The sequence below is a fragment of the Lactuca saligna genome, chromosome 2 (assembly GCF_052625555.1).
Source record: "Lactuca saligna cultivar CGN05327 chromosome 2, ASM5262555v1, whole genome shotgun sequence".
NCBI lineage: Eukaryota > Viridiplantae > Streptophyta > Magnoliopsida > Asterales > Asteraceae > Lactuca > Lactuca saligna.
Window position 1 is genome coordinate 80,577,782 of NC_136418.1, and position 16,717 is coordinate 80,594,498.

General features: G+C 39.9%; 1 long non-coding RNA gene across 1 annotated transcript; it reads left to right on the forward strand.

The window, feature by feature from the left end:
- Positions 1-204: 204 nt before the first annotated feature.
- Positions 205-1,888, forward strand: LOC145028916 (uncharacterized). Its single transcript, XR_013676257.1, has 3 exons — positions 205-317; positions 1,106-1,193; positions 1,707-1,888. It is a non-coding gene; the product is annotated as an uncharacterized LOC145028916 (long non-coding RNA).
- Positions 1,889-16,717: the final 14,829 nt, after the last annotated feature.

Below are 16,717 nucleotides of genomic sequence, written 5' to 3' on the forward strand. Positions count from 1 at the left end.
TCTAGGATATTTTTATTGGAAGTTGTAAATTATCTCGTTAGAAACGTACAGGCGAAAACCTCATCGAAAACGGAGTTTCGAGCGAAAAGTTATGCAATTTTTAGTGTTTAGGGGTAAAACGGGTACCCAAACCGGGTCAAACCCGACCCAACTCGGGTTTTTACCCATTGAAACACGATTTTGAGTCATTTTCCTGCCATTTTCAGTTCATCACCATCCCTATGGGAGATTTTCACATACATGATCAATCTTGATCAAGTTTTGAAGATTAAATCAAGATTTTGAGTGTTCTTGAAGTATCAAGTCTAGTAATCAAGGTATGAACTCTTAATTTTTGGATTAACCCTTGTAATTAGTGAGTTATTAAGAGATTAGGGTTTGATCAAAGTGGGTTTACCACTGATTTAATGAAATTAGGCATGAGTTTATGTTATTAACCTAGAATCTTAAATGGAAATCAAGTAACTACATGTAAACTTGAGAATTAATCATATGGTTTAAGAGTAATTAGTGAAAATTAATAATGAAACCCATGGTTTATACTTGAATTAGAATGGATTACTAAAATATTCAGTGTTATCATTGTAAAAGAAGAACTTGATGATATTGATCATGTAAAGGGTAAAATGAAATTATAAAGGGTATAATTGTCCTGTTTTTGTAAAAATCACCAAAAATTATAGAAAAATCGTATGGAGATGTGCTATATATCCCTTGAAAGCTGAGAATGTCTAATTTTATTTTTGTTTTAAAACCAAAATCTAATTCCGGACTTAAAATGGGTGAAAACAGCTATATGTTCAGTGCAGTAAGGCTGAATTTTGACAGCTTTGGAACATTTTGACAGCTTTAGGATGCTATTTTGTAAAATTCATAGTAAATTATAGAAAAATCATAAAAATGTGAGGTCAGTGGCATTAGAAAGATATAAGAGTCTATTTTGTTAATATGTATAATTTATTAGTTATTTTGACATTTAATAAGGGTAAACAGATCTGCAAGTGACAGCTATACAAAGAACAAAAACTAAAATTTCTAAATTGAAAACAACATAACTTGAGAGTAGTTGAGTAATTGCTTATGAAATTTGAAATATGAACTCCAGGGGTATAATTGAAGGTTTTAGAGGCCTGAGGATGGTGTAATTTCATCAGAAAAAGAGGAATTTTATCGCAACATTCGGTTACAGCACAGTGAGTTCAATATAGGGACAATTGTATGTTATGTGTTATATGTGCAATGTGCTTTCTTGTGTTATTGATCTAAGTGGTTATTACTTGATATTGATTTTTATGCCTTTGGCCATGTAGAGCATGACTCGTATCACTTTGGTATTGGCTTTGTGCCTTTGACCATGTAGAGCATGACCCGTATCACTTTGGTATTGGCTTCGGGCTAGGTAGGGCTGAAAGCCTGTATATTCTAGCAACATGATTAAAAGGGATTGTGTTTTATGTGCCTCTTGGGCTGGAATTTATGATGCTTATGATCCTAAATTATTGTGTCTTAATTATTGTAATCCCTTGAATCTAACCGTTTATTGATTTGGAAAGCCCTTCATTTGATACACATATAAGCCTTTGTTGTCCTTTGTTTCTTTTTGTTCCTGTCATATTGTTATGTATATGGCATAGCGTTATATTGTATCTATTTTTGAACTCACTAAGTGACGCCCACTTATCCCTTTTAGTGTTTAGCTATTTCAGGTGATAAGCATCCAGAGTAAACAGGCTTTGTTGGAGGACTTAGAGTAGTTGACACTACTACGTTTTTACTTGGTATACATATATGTATATGGATTATAAATTCCTGGGTAGTTATGTATTTATACAACTAGTTATGAAACTTTGTAAAAACCCTTTTAGTTGGTTTGTATCCATGCTTTTGTATTTAGACCACTAGTGTGAATTATAATTATGAATATGCATGTAGCATGTTTGGCTTTATGGTAATTTTAGTGAATAGGGTCTTACAACGGGTGACAAATGTCATTTCAGTTTTCGCGACGCTTGAGAACGTCGTGGCAGGTTCACATAGTCATAGTATGATTATAGCGACTCACATAGGATATAACAATCCATAAGTTTACGGGATTTTATTTTTAAAACCTAAATGAGTTTTATGTCGATTTTAAATCACTTTTTATCTCTATGAGTACAGATTTTACTGTACACTTTTGGTTTTGGTAGTTACGACTACACATCATTTGAAACCACAATTATACCTTTAAGTATGGTCAATACTTGTTATTACTCGGTCCTCTAATTTAGGACTACATATATATAATGTATTAACAAACATGAGAATATACAGAAATTTCATTTAATTCAAACGCGTCCATGTCCATTTAAATACATAACATTTTCTATTAATAAGAAAGCTTACTTATACATTTTGGTCTTCAGTCATAAGACTACATTACACAGATTTTAAAGAAAATATCGGATTTTCTGGATACATATTCTAACGCTTTTACAAGGAAAACGATTTACTTTTCTAACGAAATCTCTTATGAACTCACCAACCTTTGTGTTGACACTTTTCAAAACTACTTGTATTCTCAAGAATTCAGTGAAAACAGGAAATCAACAACGTTTTGAGGATGGGATGATAATTCGTCAAACAGTTCATTTTGTATCATAATGTAATTGATGTGAATCATGTAAACATGTGCTTTGATGTAACGTTTTCAATTATATTTGTGTTGGTTGTATTTACTTTGAGCACTATTATACTCATTGTTGTGATACTCTACATGAAGTCCTCCACCCCCGGACGTTTCCGCCATCCTTGGTTTGGGGGTGTGACAGAAGTGAAGATTTCCAGCCCTTTGATTTAATTATGGGCTGGTGAAATAGTGTGAAAGGACAACTAGTTAACTAAGTATGGAGGAATAGTGACTGAGTTTGGCCCTGGAGTGGTTGTGATGGGTTGCTTGTGTCATAACTTTAAGGTAAAGTCAACACTCCACCTCAATATCTTACCCACTAGATTTTATTCTTAAATAAAGATTTTCCTAAAAATGTGTTTAAATTATGAATATGTAGGGTCTTATATGTCAAAATATGATTTTTGGTGAAAATACCATGTCAAAATCATGAAAAACGGGCTTAAAACGCGAAAGTGGTCGAAAACCGGGAAAAAGGACAAAATTTGCGAATTTCAGAATTGGGAGCCGAAGGTTCGGTCTTCAGGGGGTGGGAACCGAAGGTGGTTTCGGTTGTGGGTGAGATCTGAGAGGAGTCGCAGGCGAGAAGGAAAGGAAGCGAGAATGAGCGAAGGCGGAATGGGCCGAAAGGGGGTTCGGTCCGAAGGGACCTTCGGGTTCGGTTTAGCAGGGTTCGGGTTCTAGTCAACTTCGGTCCTGTAGCATTTCGGTCTTAGGAAGTTTGATTCCCTCTCTTGGTTTCAACTTCGGTCCTTCGGTTCTTAGGGGCTTCGCTTCTTAGGGTTTCGGCCCTAAGAAGGTTCGGCCCCAAACGGCTGATTTTTGCGTTAACTCCTTGTTTTGCGTAGTTTTTGGCTAAGTTAAGGGTCGGGATGCCCCCAAATCATTATAAAAAGTTGAGGGAGGTTATGAGAGAGATTTGGGAGATATTTAGGATAGATTTTGGGGAGAGAGAGAGACAGATAGAGAGAGAGAGAGAGATTGATAAAGAGAGATTGAGAGAGACTTTGTTTGTAACCTTTTTGGATGTTTAGCTTCGCAACGCAAGGTTCGTACCCCCGGTTAAGCTTCGTTATGATAGTTATATGCCCCCAAGGGGTATGGAATAATGTTTTATTTAATAGTTTCATCACTTACCTGAATTTTTGAACGTACGAACTTCCAAAGTGATAACTTCTTATTAAAATAGTGAGTTCTACATTAGTAACATAATGTAAACCCTAATATACAAGGGTTAGATGAGTTGACCGGTTTGACCTGTTGACTTTATTTGACTTTGACTTGATCGGAAATTGACGGTTGTCACAGGTTTGAACCTTAGTTATATATTATGTATATGTATATAGATATAAAAGCTTTTATTTCAGCTCAATATATACGCATTCATTCAGACAACATTACTAGTAAACTATAATAGGTATAGTTTAAGAGATTACTACTCACTATCACTAGTACAATGAAACATGCAAGAGTCAGTTCATTTATGAGTCAATACAAACTCACTATTATGAGCATTAGAAAGAACTTACTATGATGAGAAACTAAGAGAACATACACTATACTATACAAGAGAATATACTATACAAACACTAGAACACGATAACTAGAATGTGAAATACTACTTCATGATACAACCATACATTGTTGTATCACATTGTAACCAGAGTCTCCTGGAGGGAGAGCGGGCATCATGTGTATAGATCTATACATGACAGATACTCCCACACCCTGACTACTAGCTACAGTCCCAGCTGATAAGGCCAAGTGGTGACAAAATGTCACCTCACTATTTTATGACACCGGAAGGTTGTCAGCTATTCAGCCGTCAATCAGCATGGTTACAAACTAATTCACATTTAAACCTTTAATTATCCAAATAGGAATTAAAGACAATAAGACTCCCCAAGGAGTATAGTACATTTAATACGACCTTGAGTCTTCATTTTATCACTTCATAGTTAGTAGTGTCATTGCTGAGATAAAACATTCTATTTTCCTAATAAACGATAGTAATGAATAGGAGAAAACCTACTTTTACGTGATAACAAAGTACCACTATATTTTCCCATACTATTATAAGTACATATGCAAACATTACATTTTTATACAAAAACAGACATGTAAAACAGTCGGGCCTAAGGTAGAAGGCTACATTTATAAGCAGGAAATATAGGATTTTCTGGGAAAACTTTACAAACTTTTCAAGGTTTTTATACAAACACCTCAAAGTTTTTAACTACTAAATGACGCTAAATACTTATGAACTCACCAGCATTTTTATGTTGATACTCTCTTTCAAAATAACTTGTATTGTCATGGAACCAGTAAGACAGGTACACACATGCAGCTTTTGAAGGACGAAGTGGATCCAAGACTCGTCTTTATTTTGATTGTACATTTTTGGTGTCATTTAAACCTTACAAAATAATACACATGTATTTAACTAATCTATTAATGCAATGGATATTGTTGTTTGTTTTTACTATTATGCATTGTTATGATAATGGACATGACGTCCTCTGCCCCCGAATGTTTCCACCAAGTCGGTTTGGGGTGTGACAAATGTCATACCATTTCGATGTCTTTGAACATCGTGTTTTATTAGTCAATCAAGTATGGTTACAACTATATCAGATTTTACCTTAATTAAAACAATTGATTTAAGGTAGTTAGTACATCGATAGTCGCTATATACAATACTACAAGTACATCTTTATTATTTTTTTGTCCATTACATTCAAATTGTGATCTTCTCACATAAACGGTAATGTGAACTATATTTTTGGTAAATGATAGTCAGTTTTTGGGAAAACACTCACTTTTACAAAGGAACAAACATACAGAACAGTTGTGTCTTGGTAGAAGACTATATTTCAGTTAAAGTAGAAAATATAGGATTTTCTAGGAGATACAAACATTTACAAACACTTTCATTAAAAAATACAACAATTGACACTAAATACATATGAACTCACCAGCTTAAATGCTGATCTACTCTTTCAAAGTAACTTGTATTCTCAGGTCACCAATAGACAGGTACACTGGACCCGGGTTTGAGAAGATGGAGCACATTTAAGACTCGTCTTTTATTTTGATTCATATTTTGGTGTCTTTCAAACTATACACAGAACACACTTGTATTAAATAATATTATTAATGAAATGGATGATGTTGTTGCTTGTTTACTATTATGCATTGATATGATACTATACATGACGTCCTCCACCCCCGAACGTTTCCACCTTTCTGGTTTGCGGGTGCGACACGATGGAACGCTAAACGAGGACCCAAGTTCACCTGGGAACGCGAAGACTAAATGAAACAAAAATACCCGCATCTTTTCCGCAACCCTCGAAATCCCAGCCGAAACGCTAATTTCGGGACAAAATTCCTTCTAACGGGGGAATGATGTGACAACCGTCAATTTATGTTCAAGTCAAATTCAAACAAAGTCAACGATTCAAACTGATAAACTCAACTAGTTCTTGTATGATAGGGCTTACCCTATGTTTGCTAATGTACAACTTTCTATCGTAATACAAAGTATCACTCGGAAATTTCATATGTTCAGAAATTTTAAACCTTAACCAGGGAGAGTGATGTAACTACTCTATAAACACTATTGTATACCCTGCGGGGGTGTAAAACACTCATAACAAGGCATAATGGGGTTTACGAACCTTGCATTATGGGGCCAAACACTAATAAGGGCCACCGGCCAAATCTCTTTAAATCTTTCCCACTTTATCTCTATCTCTCCCAATCTCTCTCAAAACTCTTGGTAGTGAAAATCCCATTTTCCAACGTTTATATGAACATCCATGCCATCCCGGACCTTCCCTTGGTCGAAAACAGCTTAAAACGGAAGAAAGAAGTCAAAAAGGGGGTTGAAGGTTCGCAGGGTACTATTCACCAGCAAACCCTCGCTTGCCTTCGCGTCGCTTCCCGTGTCGGGTTCGCTTTTGAGTGAGGAGTTCGTGTCTAACTGGGAAGATTCTCCCCTTAGTCCTCGGACCGAAGCCCACTCTCGCGTCGAGCACTCTCGCATAGCATAACCGAGAAGGTTTGCTTCTGGTCGACAATGCTCTCTTCTAACCGCCCATGTTTGCTCCGGACCTCCCTACTTAGGAAACAAGCCTAACTTTCGCCTTGAAGCCAACCTATTGCACGAACCCACTCTCGCATCAACAGCTCTCGCTGCAAACCTTCCCTTCGCGTCCAACCTTTTCACCCTCGCAGATTCGCTTCTCAAGCCCGGTATTTGACCAGTTTTGCATTTTAAGTCCGTTTTTGATGATTTTAACGTGAGAATTTCACCAAATTTGTAATTTCATCATTTTGAACCCTCCGAACTCATATTTTATTCCCATCTTTAAGATTTATTGTCTATAAATAATATCTTTTGTTCAAGATCATACACAAAGGATTGTTGACTTTTCCCATAAAGTTATGACACCAAGCCATCCCCACATCAACTTTACATCACTATTCACATCCTACCTAATCAAATCAATATATTTCTTCAACACTCTATTAGATTTACCCTTGACCAAATCCAATCACTAGAATCTCTACTCTTCCCCTATAAAACCTCATTTACTTCCTCCAAAATCAAACTTTTCTTTCTTTCTCTTTCTCTCTCTCTCACGCTCTGGAACTCAAACTTTCCCAAGGAAGTCTCGAGCTCTTTCCCCCACTCTTGGTAGTTCTTCATTTCACTCTTAAATATTCTACATTCCTTCACTCAAATCACGATCATTTACACAAATATTCACATATTTGTTCTTAGGATCTTCAAATCACCAAGCATCTTTCAAGTGTTCTTGACTTGAAGCTCTTCATCTTCAACCTTCTATTCTTAAAGAAATCACAGAAGGTGAGTTCATACCCCTATATTTTCATGTTTTCGTCAAGTTTTAGGGGGAGAATACAAGTACAACACCAAAAACATATTCTAACACAACCAACAGCTTTCAACAAAAAAGTTATGGTACATTCTCGAACTGTTTTGACCATCTTAAACTTAATATTATTCAAAACTGTTCAATATGCATTTAGTTCAGGTTTATACCTTTCTAATGATTACTTGCACATGCCCATATGGTTTTTCTAAATTTTATGGCGATTTTTACAAAACTGGCTATCATTTCAGAAATAATTTCGGACCAGTCAGTAAATATGGACATTTTCACACTAGTTAGATACCTCTAAAATCATAAAAAAAATTGTGAACAAACTAGACACATTTTCTAAACTATCAGAGTTTACAGATTCAGTTTTCGACTTATAGTGATTTTTCTATGAACTTTCTAAAACTAGGGACAAAAAAGTTTAACTCTAGTAAAATAGTTTATAAATTTATTAACACTTTGTAACATGTTGAGCAAAATGTATAACAATGTAACATCCCAAAAATACAGGCCAAAAATTTCTTTTTGATTAAGTTATAATATAAAACCATCAGTAATAAAACATTCATATTCATATCTTATGTCAAAACCAAAGTAGAAATAATCAAACGTGTTATCATAAAACAATATCATAGTGTAATCCCGAAGATCTCATGTGCGGAAAACCATAGTGTGATGCGCTGCGATCGATCCGGCTCCTTTCCTTTAGACACAAAGTACCTGAAACCAAAACTAAAAATCATAAGCACGAAGCTTAGTGAGTTCCCCCATCATACCACATACCATACAATCATATAATGAACAGCTAGGAGATACGGGCCTCATCCACACTCATGGAGATACGGCCTCGCCCACACTCCACTAGCTGGGAGATACGGGCCTCGCCCACACTCCACTATCTCTTAAATATGGGCCTTGCCCACACTCAGCTACTAAACCATAACATACAAGTATATACAATCATATAGTGAACATCTAGGAGATACGGGCCTCGCCCACACTCATGGAGATACGGGCCTCGCCCACACTCCACTAGCTGGGAGATACGGGCCACGCCCACACTCCACTATCTCTAAGATACGGGCCTCGCCCACACTCAACTACTATCACATATATCATAACACAACATACTATCAGATATACCTGGGGTGTCCGAACTACCCTTCGTTCAACACCCGATCTTGGGGACTATTCCCCTCCTACTACCACTATCACATATAACATATCATGCCAGCATATAACATATCAGGTAGTAGCAAACCTAGATGATATCACAAAGACAATCATATAACATACAACTCCTATTGGTGGGCCGGCATTGTGGCCGTAGACCCACCGCTACTGGAAGGTAACTCACCTCACACTGCTGAAGTCCCGTAGACACAATCCCACATTGTTGAAGTCCCGTAGACTCAACCCCAGCTGCTGGCTGATAGATTCCTGAACTGTCAACACCAAATAACACCTAATTAATAATTGGGTCCCAATACATAACCATACGTATATTCTTTGGGTAATTACTACATTACCCCTAGCTTGGCTTATTCAAGCCCAAGGCCCAAGGTCAATTAGGAATCAAAGCCGAACACATGGCCCAATTTTCCAAATTGGGCCTAGGCCTATTATACTTGGTCTCATTCTAAGGCCCAAACTATGGCCCATCTATAGCCTAATTTTCCAAATTGGGCCTAAACCCCTTACATGGGCCTTACCCTAGGCCCATTAAATTATTCTAGTTCAATTGCTTGCTCTTGGATGGTCCATTATTATCTTAATCATTTTGGCCCAAAATAAAGGCCCAATAATATACCCAAGTGAAATTAGGATTTCACATAAAATGATGATTAGGGTTAAGTTACCTACTTAACCCATTTAGGACTTAACCCATTAAGTCCAATATTGCTTAGATAAATTTCCGCCAATGATTATTATTTAATATTCCAAGTTATTAAATAATTCTTGTGTCTGTGACCCGATTAATACTTATAGTTAGGTTTTTATTGGCATTAGGGTTTTCCAATCCAAATATTAGCCTAATTATCAATTCGTTGGCATTTTACGTCAATTAGGGCTTTATTGGGCCTATTAAGCCCACTAAAATCTTAATAAGTTCATTAGGGTTTTATTGGGTCCATTGGAGTCCATTAAGCTTCATTGGGCCCATTAGAGCTCCTTTGAGCCCATTAGGGTTTCAAGAATCCCCAATCGAGTCGACTCACAAGATAAGCACACCGCCAACCGACACGGCAGCCGGTGGCGGTAGCCACCACCTCACGGTGGTGGTTTGAGTTTCTTTTTATTATTTTTTTCCTTCCGGTTACATTTTACAATGCTAAGCCCCTAAATAATCACACACACACACACACAAATACAAGCACATATACAACAACCTAATGGAAGCCAATGGTGGCACGAGGTAACAGCCACCACGCTATGGTGGTGGTGTTGTCCTTTTCGAGCAATCCAGTCAGCACCCACATGTATAATCACGCTTTCAGCTTGGAGAGGGAAGCCAACCATCCATTTGGTGGCCTATGGCGGTGACAGATGGTTTTACGTCGACAGCCACCACCTCGTGGTGGTGGCGGCGGTTCCTTTGGGTTCCCAACCGAACAACCTCCCCTACACCCGAATCTTGAAGCAGAACCACACCCATTACTTCACAGCAACAAACAACCTCCTGATAGCGAAAAGTCAAACGCAAAAAACCCCTTCACGGCCTCGCTGGCGACTTGAAGCAACACGGCAACAGAACGAAGGGAAGGAGAAAGACGAACGGTGGCAGCGAACGGCGCCCACCCTTGCGCCTACAGCTGGCGACAATGATAACCCCGACCATGACGACGACTCACGATGGTTTCAACTTTGACGGTGATGACAAGCTCATCCCGGTGTTTCCCCGACAGCATTAAGAACTCGACTCGGCGGCAAGGCATCGGCCTCGAACGACAGCGACCGGCTGAGTGGTAGTCGTCGGCGGCCATGGATGATCGGGGGATGAAAGAAAATAGGTGGTAGCGGCTGAGAGGTTCGAGTATAGCGGCTGCCTCATCGTTTTTGGGTTAGGGTTTTGGTAGCGATTCTTTTAAACGGGAAGGAAGGAGTCATCGGGTTTAAATCCCGCTCCACTCAAAACTTTGCTCATTATACAAGTTTAGTCCCACCCCATAGGATCCTTTTCCAATCAAATCCTACATTTACCCATTAAACCCCAACATTTAAAATCCATTACAACCTAGGTACGAAATGTACCAAACAGCCCCCTAAGCCTTAAAATCTTTTCAATTTAAGTCCATTAATTACCAAACGCACCCTAATTTCTCAATTCCTTCTCAAATTAAATCCAGAACTTACACTTTTAACCCCTAACTTCTAAAATTATGACATTTAGTCCTTCGAGACCATCCCTTGATATATAATTATTTATTTTAGTGCTACTAATCGCTCATTAAATTATTTATTTATCTAATTAAATAAACAGGGTATTACAACTCTCCCCCACTTAAATTAGATTTCGTCCTCGAAATCATTCCTTACCATTCCTTACATACTCAATCATTCTAGTAACATGGTCACCATCCTGAGCACACCCTAGCCTTCCCAGGGTAGCCATGACCAATCCTCGTAAAGCCCTACAATCCATAGATGAACAAATTTCTCGCAACAAGATAACATTTACTCGATTTGAATCTATTGTCTCGAGATGGTCTGAATCCCTGGTAGACCACTCATACTGAATCAATATCGTTGGACCGAGTCCACTTTATCCTTCAATCGGCTACTCAATTTCCGATAGTATGTGGTTCCCACCATAAACCTGGGTCACAAACCAAATTACCTCTACAGATCACTTATTCTCGGCTAAGGCTCAGCTAATCCCGTTGTGAGTGACTTGTCACTCCCCAATAAACCACCTATTCCGTGCGCATATGCAAGTAAAACACACATACTGTCACTGCCCAAACGTTGAAACTGCCCGATCACTGAACTACCAGAAGCAGTATACGCTGCTACATAGCTGCTTACTAACAGATACTGAGACCTCTTGGGTCTCAATTCACTCGCCAATCATCTGAAATATTGGGTTCTGACCCGGCTGCGGAGCCAAAGGACTCCCACTTAGTCGCCTCACACGACTTCTGAACGAAATCCTTCTCTAGAACTAGTTGCAACTGGTTATCATGCCACTATGACTAACAACTTTCTGATCTAACCGATCGGATCCATACGTCGAATCCTGTCATTATCAAATCCAAGACTAAAAGTGATTGCTACCTGACCAATGGTAGCGTTATCTCACACATCCTGAAGCAGTCCATTGCTTCTTTGATCTCATAATTGTAGTGGCGCTCCTACAGTCCTATCATTGGCTCAACCAGATCTAACCCATCTGGGTAATTCCGAAATCCAATCCGTGGATTTCCTTATCCTTACTGCTACACCCGAACTGGTGGGTACTACTGTTCCTTCTGCGTCCTAACAACGCGCTCACACTATCTACTTACCTAGTGAATGTTGCGGCTACACCCGCAGTCTCACAACACTCTATCATTATCTGACCGCTAGTGAATGCTACGGCTACCCTTGCAGTCTTACAACACTTTCCATACTATCTGACTACTAGTGAATGCTACGGCTACCCCCATAGTCTTACAATACTTTCCATACCATCTGACTACTAGTGATTGCTACGGCTACCCCCGTAGTCTTACAACACTTTCCATATCGGGTCAGACACGCACTCAACCTAACACCTCACTGAACTAGAGTCCTAACCGGAACTCTGACATGGTTCCCGAAACCTGCTATCATGTGACCGCACTGTATCAGTACTGTACCCATGCCCGTGATCAAAGCGTCACAGTAAACCATGAAATCATCTACACCCTCTTGCAGGCTGAGAATCAGTGCCTCACACAACTGCTGTCTCAGAGTATTGAAGGTTTCCTGCTATTCAGGCCCTCAACAAAAGGTCACCGACTTCTTGGTTAGTCGGGTCAAAGGAACCGCAATCTCGGAGAAATCCCATGTAAATCTCTGGTAGTAACCTGCTAGACCCAAGAAACTCTGAATCTCAGATGGAGACCTTGGAATCTCCCACTGCATCATGACCTCTATCTTGGCCGGATCAACTAGAATACCCTTCTGGTTGACAAGGTGCCCAAGAGATTGCACCCCACGCAACCAGAACTCACATTTGGAGAACTTTATAAAAAGTCTCTCCCCTACTTAGATTCAACTAAGTCTTCACTGCACGCAAGAATTGAAGGATTTCCAATCCTACTCGCTTCCTAATATCCCACTGATGACAATCTGTGTCTGCCAATGCTAGCGTTTAATCACCGATTAAACCTTGAGATCTCACATCCTCGGAAATCTCGATGAGTACTCTTGACATCTGATCCAGTCTGACACCTCGATCCATCTATCATGTTGTCAATTGAAGGTCTCAATCTTCACTCTGGCTGACGAATCCTCGTTCTCATTTCCAATCTTGCAGTACCACTGAACTCTAACCGAACACAACCCATGCGAAAACACAATTATCCTGAACATGTGATGACCAACCACTTATGCATCTAACACTCGTGACTGACACTACCCTTTTCATGCCACCAGCTCTGTCCTAGCTACGGTAGTGCCTTGAACTCCAAAGTTCATCCATAGATGATTACCGACCATACTTGAACAATGATAGAACCCCTGAACGCTGACTTCACTGTAGAACTATTACTCTAACCCTGACTGAGGATCTTCCCAAACAATACTCCTGCACAGATCTCAACAAAGATCCGGAATGATAACGGTACACGCGGAACACGCTCCGCAAGATGCATCCCTTTGTGGGTTCATCAATGACTTTTCGGCTTGCAGGATGGCATATAAGATCCTTGAAAACCCAAACACTAGCAGGAAACCGACCTGAGATCTAACTTATCCAAACTTACTCATAACTCCAACACGATTTGTATCCCCAACATCCATCTAATAGAAATAGAAGATGACATACCCGCAACATCTGGAGGAATACTAATCACCTTCTACTGACATGACCAACCCCGCTACCCTATAGTAGCCTAAACCCTCGGAGCGACAAACTCCCTTGTACACTATCATGTATGTGCTACACTGACTCTAGCCCTGCTGACCCTTCACCTGATGATCAGAAATCCTGGGTCTCTTCCCGAGACCCCTACTATACGCACTTGGCACACACCTCTCTTTCCAGGGTGCTCCTAAATCGATCCCGCATCTGCAACTCTTGGAAATCATATCCTTCAGTGTCTGACACCCTATCACGCTCACTAGCTCGCTTGCCAATGGCTAAGCTACAACAACTGGAACATCCTCTGTCCCTAAACTGGGTCACAAACTCTTCCCTAAAGCTTCTTAGATTCTCCAAGACTCTCGTTGATTCGAGTATGGATCCTGTGCTTTCAGTAGTACGGGCCCAATACTACCTTCCACACCTAATCAGGAATCTGTACATGAATTTCAAAGGCTCATACAATCAGGCATAACCTAAACAGACTATCCTATCACTGACTGATCAATACTAGCATGCAAGTCTACAAACACATACAATAGGCATATAAGGCATCCTCCTAGATCCTTAGCCCTAATCTAGCATGCAAATCTCAAAATCATATCATAACATAACATGTATGGGTATCTTGGGGAAAAACTTACTTGAGCTCGGCTGATTGGACGCATCACACACCTTGTTCTTTTCAAAGTCATTTTCTCTTTTCAACTTCTTCTTGTTTTATAAAATGATATTACTTTTGAAAAAATTCATACCAAGTCCTTAGTTTGAGTTCAGACACACCCGAGAGTGTGCCCGAATCCCTCAAACCAAGGCTCTGATACCAACTTGTAACATCCCAAAAATACAGGCCAAAAATTTGTGTTTGATTAAGTTATAATATAAAACCATCAGTAATAAAACATTCATATTCATATCTTATGTCAAAACCAAAGTAGAAATAATCAAATGTGTTATCATAAAACAATATCAGAGTGTAATCCCAAAGATCTCATGTGCGGAAAACCATAGTATGATGCACTGCGATCGAGCCGGCTCCTTTCCTTTAGACACAAAGTACCTGAAACCAAAACTGAAAACCGTAAGCATGAAGCTTAGTGAGTTCCCCCATCATACCACATACCATACAATCATATAATGAACAGCTAGGAGATACGAGCCTCACCCACACTCATGGAGATACGGCCTCACCCACACTCCACTAGCTAGGAGATACGGGCCTCGCCCACACTCCACTATCTCTGAGATATGGGCCTTGCCTAGACTCAGCTACTAAACCATAACATACAAGTATATACAATCATATAGTGAACATCTAGGAGATACGGGCCTCGCCTACACTCATGGAGATACGGGCCTCGCCCACACTCAACTACTATCACATATATCATAACACAACATACTATCAGATATACCTGGGGTGTCCGAACTACCCTTCGTTCAACACCCGCTCTTGGGGACTATTCCCCTCCTATTACCACGATCACATATAACATATCATGTCAGCATATAACATATCAGGTAGTAGCAAACCTAGATGATATCACAAAGACAATCATCTAACATACAACTCCTACTGGTGGGTCGGCATTGTGGCCGTAGACCCACCGTTACTGGAAGGTAACTCACCTCACACTGCTGAAGTCCCGTAGACACAATCCCACACTGTTGAAGTCCCGTAGACTCAACCCCAGCTGCTGGCTGACAGATTCCCGAACTGTCAACACCAAATAACACCCAATTAATAATTGGGTCCCAATACATAACCATACGTATATTCTTTGGGTAATTACTACATTACCCCTATCTTGTCTTATTCAAGCCCAAGGCCCAAGGTCAATTCGGAATCAAAGCCCAACACATGGCCTAATTTTCCAAATTGGGCCTAGGCCTATTATACATGGTCTTATTCTAGGGCCCAAACTATGGCCCAATTTTCCAAATTGGGCCTAAACCCCTTACATGGGCCTTACCCTAGGCCCATTAAATTATTCTAGTTCAACTTCTTGCTCTTGGATGGTCCATTATTATCTCAATCATTTAGGCCCAACATAAAGGCCCAATAATATACCCAAGTGAAATTAGGGTTTCACATAAAACGATGATTAGCGTTAAGTTACCTACTTAACCCATTAAGGACTTAATCCATTAAGGACTTAACCCATTAAGTCCAATATTGCTTAGATTAATTTCCGCCAATGATTATTATTTAATATTCCAAGTTATTAAATAATTCTTGTGTGTGTGACCCGATTAATTCTTAAAGTTAGGTTTTCATTGGCATTAGGGTTTTCCAATCCAAATATTAGCCCACTTATCAATTCGTTGGCATTTTACGTCAATTAGGGCTTTATTGGGCCTATTAAGCCCACTAAAATCTTAATAAGTTCATTAGGGTTTTATTGGGTCCATTGGAGTCCATTAAGCTTCATTGGGCCCATTAGAGCTCCTTTGAGCCCATTAGGGTTTCAAGAATCCCCAATCGAGTCGACTCACAAGATAAGCACACCGCCAACCGACACGGCAGCCGGTGGTGGTTTGAGTTTCTTTTTATTATTTTTTTCCTTCCGGTTACATTTTACAATGCTAAGACCCTAAATAATAACACCCACACACAAATACAAGCACATATACAACAACCTAATGGCAGCCAACGGTGGCACGAGGTAACAACCACCACGCTATAGTGGTGGTGTTGTCCTTTTCGAGCAATCCAGTCAACACCCACACGTATCATCACGCCTTCAGCTTGGAGAGGGAAGCCAACCATCCATTTGGTGGCCTATGGCGGTGACAGATGGTTTTACGTCGACAGCCACCACCTCGTGGTGGTGGCGGTGGTTCCTTTGGGTTCCCAACCGAACAGCCTCCCCTACACCCGAATCTTGAAGCAGAAAGTCGAACACAAAAACCCCTTCACGGCCTCGCTGGCGACTTGAAGCAACACGGCAACAGAACGAAGGGAAGGAGAAAGAGGAATGGTGGCAGCGAACGGCGCCCACCCTTGCGCCTACAGCCGGCGGTAATGATAACCCCGACCATGACGACGACTCACGATGGTTTCAGCTTTGACGGTGATGGCAAGCTCATCCT